This window comes from Strix uralensis, chromosome Z (assembly GCF_047716275.1).
Source record: "Strix uralensis isolate ZFMK-TIS-50842 chromosome Z, bStrUra1, whole genome shotgun sequence".
NCBI lineage: Eukaryota > Metazoa > Chordata > Aves > Strigiformes > Strigidae > Strix > Strix uralensis.
In genome coordinates this window covers 47474005-47481803 of record NC_134012.1, presented here as the reverse complement: position 1 = coordinate 47481803, position 7799 = coordinate 47474005, and the positions used below count along the sequence as shown (strand labels likewise).

Below are 7799 nucleotides of genomic sequence, written 5' to 3'. Positions count from 1 at the left end.
CAACTCAAATGCTGTAGGACAGCGGCGATCTTTGCAATAGCACCCCACGCCTCATCTGAGACCTGTGCTAGGTGCTCTACAAATCCCAATTCAGAACACAGCTGGTACCCAGCTGAGCTCAACTGAAACTAAACTCCCCAGTGCCAGACTGATGAGGAGTCCTGCAAACCAGCTGAGAAACAGAACAGCTTCCCCAACCCAAACAGGGAACTTAAGACACCTCCTTACTCCTGTGCAGTCCTCCGGGCACGTTTCTGGTGTGCTGAGCATCCATCCCTGTGTCTGGCTGACACTTTGGGAAGTCTGGCTGCTAATGAATACCTAAAGGGCCTGCTGGTATCTCCTGCCAGACAGGTAGCAAAAGACACCACATCCCAGGCGGGTCATGGCTCAGAGGTGTAAGTCACATGCAGAACGGGGAGAAATGCTGAACTAAAACTATCTAGGGCTTGGAGTTACGTGAAGCCACGACTCAAAGGCAGCACGACCCTAGAAGAACAGCTCTACCCAACAAACCCATGCGAAAATACCCCTGATGAAGCAGCAGCACGATCAAACACTGGCTGCTGTTTCCCAGCACAGCCCCGTGTGTTGCTGATGGCCAGGTACTCACCCCCAGCACTGCGGGTGGCTGCTGGCTTCGCCAGGAATGGTACGGCTCAGCAGGCGGGTCCCCAGGGCTTTCACTCTTCTCTATAAACACAACCACCCACCTGCCTGACTCCAGGCTCGCTTTTCTTCCTTGAAGCATTTTCTTTGTCTTTTCCAAGCTTTCTCTTGGCCCACTTAGACAACTTCTTCAGCAATTCCTCCTCCCTCAAGCGTTCGAGCTCCCACCGGTGCTTTTCCTCAAGCTCTCGAGCCAGCCACTCCATCTTCCTTCAGCAAGACAAACAGAAAACATCCCCGAGAGTCACCGCCAGAAATCGGGGCTCGCTGCAATCCTAGCTGGTCCCACACTTCATTCACTGACCCTAAGGCCAGGCACAACTGTTAGACCAGCTCTGTGGACTTCCCTCAACCTGGGGAGGCTGGGACATCCAAAGTGAGGGAAGTGGGAGGGGACCTCCAGGGCCAGCCAAATCTAGGCTTTGCTGTCACAAGGTCTAAATTGCACTACTTCTCCAATAAGGTCCACCTGGACACCTCCAGCATGCTGCCAAAGACTGATCCACCATTGCTCCACACTGGAGCCTGAAGCTCTCAATATCCAGCTCACAAATCACTAAACCAGCTCACAAATCACTAACACCTGCTTATCCCTGCACCAATACTTGGCTTATCTAGCCCTTCTCCCTGGGCACAGCCTGCTCCTTAGCAAGACTAGCCATATCAATCAGAAAGCAAAGGCTGCAGTAACTGCCCTCCTGCAAAACAGGCTCCAAACAACCAGGTTTCCTGCTGGAGCCCAGCTGGGACCATGGGAAACTTGTGCTGCCTGTCCTGGAAATCACAGTTTGAAGCAGCCCTAGTGATCTCCTCCCAGGGAAACAAACTTCAGCTGGGGTTGAAAGAAGTGCTGAAACACAGGCTCGCTTTAAGCAAGTCCCTCCCCAAGTTTCAGGCAGGGGTTATGTACCGGGTCTGGCTGAGCCAGGATTGGTTCCCCTGTAGCAGCCCTCATGGTGCTGTGTTTTATGTTGGGAGCTGGCAGGGTGTTGATAGCACACTGGTGTTGTGGCTACTGCTGAGTAGTGCTTACACAGCACCAAGGCTCTTTCCGACATTTCCCCCCCCACACAGTGGGACGGGGTGGGCAAGATCTTGGGAGGGGACACAACCAGGACAGCTGACCCGAACTGACCAAAGGGATATTCCAGACCATATGACGTCTGCTCAGTCTGCTCAGTCATAAAGCTGGGAGAAAGGAGGAAGGGGGTGGGGTCACCCTTGGTCCTCCGAGGCAACCACTACGCGTATTGGAGCCCTGCTTCCTGAGAAGGCCCGACATCGCCTGTTCATGGGAAGTAGAGAATAAATCTGTTGGTTTTTTCTTTTTTTTTTTGTTTCCGCGCGCGGACCTTTGCTTTGCTTTGCTTATATTAAAACTGCTTTTGTTTTACCCACAAGGGTTGGTTATTTTCTTTCCCCTCTTTGCCCTGTTGAGAAAAAAGGGGAAGGGGGGGAAGTGATAGAGCGACTTGGTGGGAACCTGGCATTTAGCCAAGGTCAAACCACCACAGGTTAATAGGGGCTTAAGCTTATCCTGTGTATCCTCTTGAACAGGGCTGCTTTGCTGGATCAGAGCTTCTCCCAGGCTCACCTGCTGCTGCAGCTGAAGGTGAGCCTAAGAGACACCAGCTTTTGTGGCTGGTGTCACTCAGTAAGGAAAACCCTGGGAGCTCAGCAGTGCAAGGGCCTCCCTCACCTACAGCAGGACCGGGATCCAAACCAAGCCAGCACAGCTGCGCCTCAACCAACCCACACCACAACCCCTCTGGTTTGGAGAAGAAGGGCGATGAAGATGAGAACGAACATAATTAACTTAGAGACACTTGTAAGCACTGTGGCAAGGGAAGCACAGAGCCCAGCTCCCTGCAGCCAGTGTCAAAGCCGAAGGGCTCACCACTAAAACGGAGAGAAGATGTTCTCATCTCACCGGAGGAAGGTCCCTCCTCTGCTGGGAACCAGGGAGGTGGAACTGGCAATCCTTGTGCTGCTGGTAATTAATGCTTTTGGCCTTGGTAACCCCTCTGAGCACAACCAAGGTCTCCGGAGCAGGGAAACCCTTTGGGGACACTATCCTGGGGAGGCACCCATTGAAGGCTTACAGACCTTTTCTTCCTCTCACGCTGGACTTGCAGTATACTGTTATCAAACTGAATTTTCTCCTCCTCGGTGAGGGCATCATACTCGTCCTCTTCCATTTCCCAGAGACGTGCTTTCGCCCTCCTGGCAGCTTCCTCCCACTCCTGTCCTTCAGCACAGACCAAGGAGAAACCATCAGTGCCTGCAAGCAGAGCTTGCTGCTCTGGGTGAGCTGCCAGGATTCACAACTCTGTCCTGACCCAGCCTATCATCCTGCCAGGAGATACTGGCAAGCTCACATCCCTGCTTCAGAATTCAGATAAGCCCCCAAACTATCGCTGGCCAGTGAGTTCCCATGCCTTGCCTGGCTCACATGCACCAGCACTGTGGACAGCTGGCCAGTGATTAGTTATTGAGCCACAACAGCTTGCACTTGTGCCCAGGCTTTAATGTTAGAGACTGAGGTCAGCCTCAGCATTGTTGAATTTTAAGCAGCTGTGAGCTGAGTGCTGGCTACACCGAGGCAGAAGGTGGAAGGATTAATAAAAACATCTCTTACAAGTTCTGCTGGTAACCCAGATACACACGGGTAAGGCTGAGGGCTTGAGAGAGAAGATTTCAGAGTTACGGAGACGAAGAGTCTCACCTTCCTGCTCTTTTGCGGCCATCTCCCTGGCTTTCAAAGAAGCATAATCCTGGAACAGGTTCACAAAATAGATGTAAGGCCGATTTCTGACAGCTTTGAGCAGGCAGAGGAGAGCAGACGCCATGTCGCGTGCAAAGGGGGTCTCCAGGCCATCAAACACCACTCCCTGGTAGCAGTCACTCAGCTGCAGATAAAGTCGAAAAGGAAGAGAAAGTCAGCTGTTGCACGCATTGGGCTCTCAGCTAGTCACTAAAGCCTGATGTCAAAGATCACCAGCCATCACAGTTCCAAGTGCAGCAGCTCAGACAAGCTCTGATCTTTCCCCACGCTCTGCCAACTTATGGCATCTGCAGCTTCACCCACGGATCCCTGCACGCAGCCCAGGACTCCTCCAAGAGCAGGCACAGCCCTCCTCCTCTCTGAATTGTACCTCGCTGCCTGTCTCTCTGTAGCAAGAACGTACCATTTGCCCCCACCCCACGTACCTGCAGCCTTTCAGAGAGGATGGCCACCAGCAGGTCCTCGGGCAGCACGCAGCTCCTAAAGCCCAGCTCTCCTGATGTGCTGCCACTGATGCTCAGCCATCGCTGTGCAGGAACGCAGGGAAGGGGAGAGAGGTGAGAACTTGATGAGCCCTGTAATGTTGAACACCACAAGAAAAATCAACCACTTTGGAAACCCCCAAACAATTCCAACTGCTGGGCTTGGAGCTGGGGTTTCTCACTAGCAGGAGACTAGAACAAAACTGCAGGCCAGCAGCTCCAGGGGACCATGCTGGAGGGTGCATCCGTGGCCAGCAGAGACCCAAGCTTGCAAGCCCTCAGCGCAGCACCCGGCAGCTTTGCCCACTGCTGCAGTCACGTTAGCCAGGACTGCACTTTGCCAACAATCTGTTAAGATGCCGTAGAGTTTTTCTGCCAGAGCACAGGGTTTCATTCCCACCCCGAGCCACGCCCAGCCTGCCCAGCTGGCTCTCTGCACTACAGACCCCCGCACCAGGCTCTGGGTGACACAGAGCCTCCACTGGAAGCGGCCCCTTCACTTCTCAGAGGCAATAGAAAGGTCCCAGGCATTAACCAGTGCAGATCGTGCTTCACCTGGGAGCCTGTCAGATCCATCAGATGCTGTTTCTGGGATTGGGGTGTGGGGCCATCTGTCTTCTTCTTGCCCGCCACAGCGCTCACCTGGCCTCAGGACCTGACGGACCGCAGGCTGAGTTTGTCCACAGAGCTGGACCGTCTCATGTCTAGGCTGCGCTTGGCCCTGGTGTCGAACTGCAGGCTGAGGGACGCATCTGCGTTGTGACCTGTGGAGTGGACAGACGCTCAGTGGGGAGCAAGCAGGCACCTTCCACCCCAACGGGCACAGCCCTGCGCCCTGGCAGGGACACGGCCATTGTTCCCCAGCCTGCTGGGCACTAGCAGCACCGATCTCCAGAAGCAGCTCCTGCCCTGCTTCTCTTATTAGCATGGTAAAGCACACCATCTGATACTGGATTTTAAAGCCAGAGAGTTTTTAAGGCACAGCTCCGCGTCCCTCCTCACAAATGTGCACTCAGGTGACACTGCACACTAGCTCCCCTATGGATCAAGCCAAGGCTCCACCCTCCAGGAGCATCATTTGTGTACCTTGCACCCATCCTGCATTCTCACATGGAGATGGTAACATGCAGCCCTGCCCTAGTTGCATCCCCCATCTCCACTGGAGCTAAATCCTCCGCATGGGATAACCCCACCTGAGGCCCAGACCCTTCTTCCTTCCACCAGCTCCCAACCCAACCAGGTTCAAAGCGGAGCAATGCAAAACTTCCCCCACCAGAACCAGGGTCTGGCCTCACCCTGCAGAGCGCGGGGCACCAACTGCCCAACCAGATTTTCTAAAAGTCTCTGGTCTCAGGTGGAGAACAGCACCACATGCACGAGCTGTGTGACCTGACAGTGTGTATAGGAAAACCTCTGGAGAAAAGAGCTCATCTGCAGCATGTCTCATCTGAAAGTCTGGGAGGTTATTCTTCCCTTCCTCTCATGTTTCTGAAGCCACACTCAAAGTCAGTTGTCTAGTGCTTAATGAGCAGCTTCAGAGGGCTTCTTTGTTGTTAAAGTGGGCAGCAGTTCTGCCTGATGGCCACGAGGAGCCAGCTGGATTCAGCTTTGAGGAAATATAAAAAACCCCTGAGAAAAATACAGGTGTGCTTCACCACTCCTAGGAAAAGGAGTATGTGCTGAGAAGCCCAGAGGCAGTAAAAGTGCCCCTGTCTGAGCCCTTAAAACAGAGATTATTTTTTTTAATAACACGAGATGCTTTATGAAATGGCTTTGCATTTCTACATGCTGCACCCATGTTCCCTAGGAGACCCAAGGGCTGTCAGACTTCCTCTCTGGAGCAAGCAGAAGTGGATGGTCATGGTGGGTTTCTGAAGCGCTGCTCTAGGTCCAGTGTTTCTCCTTACCGGCACCCTCTGCCTCCTTGCAGCTCTGCTCGATGGCAGCCCCGATGCACAGCTCCCGGGCGCACAGCCCTGCTGAGCTGCTCCTGTCCGAGATGGTTTCTCTCACCACGGTGTCGATGGACAAGCAGGCAGCGCCATAATATTTGGACAGGGCAACCGCTGCTGCTGTCTTTCCTTGAGAGAGAGGAAGAGTGCTCGGTGACACTTGCATGTGAAGCATTTTCAGGACAGGCTCTAGAAAGTCCCCAGACAGGATTTCAAAGTTTCAAGGACAGTCGGAAATCAAGTGCCCCTTTAGGGGAGACCATGAGGGAGGTAGTTGAGCATGGCTAGAAGCATTCTCCTCTAGAGCCAGGAGGATCACCTCCACCTCACATCCAGCTGAGCACTTTGTCCCTCGTGGTGACCTCAACCCTGGGCCAGAACATTGTTTCGAGCCCTGTCCCGCCACCACTCAGAGCGTTCACCAGCCTGTGCTGGCCAGCGCTGCCTCAGGCAGCGTCTGGGCACGGTCTGGGGGTCAGCGTGGGCGAGGGACTGCTCCCATGAGGCAACATGGGCACTAGGCACTGTGCTCCCACGAAGCAACGGTGACGTGGTCACCCTGTGTGGGGGAACGATAGCCTAGCTGTGTGGACACAGGGTGAGCCACAGCACTTGCCCCAGCTGGTGAAGGCCTGGGACCATTTCATGTACCAGCAGAGCTGTGGCTTACCTCGCTTCGCTTCAACTGGTCAACCAAGCACCACAACCCACCAGGATGTGTCTCTCCTGCTTCCCCACTCCTTGCAGACATGGGCTGCAGCTCACCTACCTGTCAGGGGTGCCCCATGGATGATGACGACGATCCCTCGCACGCGCCCCTCTGCAGAGATATCGATGCCAAGGTGGCGGGCGATGGCCCTATAGACAGGGCTGTCGGCCAGTTCTCCCGCAGCTGCCTTGTTGCTGGTGATGCTCTGCCGATGCTCTGCTGTGCAGAACCAGATAGAAAAGTCAGCCTCCTGCCTACCTATGATCCTGATCATCCTCCCCATCCCCTCAGATCCTGGGAGAGAAGACTCTGCTGAAACCAACACCACACCGAGGTCTCACCATGCCCCTCCTTTAAGCTTGTGCAGATCAGGGTCTGCCCTAGATGGTGGTCAAGGTGCCTGTTCAGAGTATAGGAAATGGGGTGGCAGAAAGAGGAAAGAGCAAGCATTTGGCAATACCTAAAAGGACTGGGCCAAATCTCCCGTGCCCTGTCAACATGGTCCTCATGGGAGTTTGGTCCCAGGTCCTGCTGAGTAAAGGGGGGACAGGCAGAACCAGGCATTTTACACCGTCCCAAGGGAGAGGCTCCATTTGTGGATCAAACCATTATCCAAAAGCTGGATGCTTTAGGAATATTATACCAGGAGATGTAGCTGGGCTCTGAATTCACCATAACAGCATTTGCAAAGAGCTCCCACCTTTGCCCTTAGGAGGTCACCAAAAGCCATCTCGCTTGCAGTGTCACGCAGGACAGAGAGCGCGCTGCCCTGCCTAGGAAAGGGAACAGCATCATCCTGATCCCAGCAGCTCCTGGGGGAAAAGGTGCTCATTTGGCAAAACTGGGGAGAACCTCTCTGGCCTCTCACTTGTCCCTGCCCTGTCTGCAACATTACCCATCCCCTGTCTTTTCTCAACACCTTCCTCCTCCTCCGCATTCAGATTTAGAGTCCACTTGTTGGACTGGCTTTCATCAAACACGGAGGGGAAAATGAATGAGCTCTGGGATGAGACAGTGTGAATGATCCCAGCAGAGGACTTTCTTCCTTGATCTGACAGAGACTGGACATCTTCAAAGTTTGCTGAGGAGGAAGGCCACAGGGAGGGAAGAAGAGGGTGGACATGGCCAGGCAATCTGTTCTTTGACATTTGCCACTTTGCACGGCCACGTGCAAAAGATGGAAAGTTTCCCAAGGAGAAGTC

General features: G+C 53.9%; 1 pseudogene; it reads right to left on the bottom strand.

Moving 5' to 3' along the window:
• Positions 1-455: 455 nt before the first annotated feature.
• The window catches only part of LOC141938248 (hydrocephalus-inducing protein homolog), a 171982-nt pseudogene continuing 164638 nt past the window's right edge, over positions 456-7799 (bottom strand).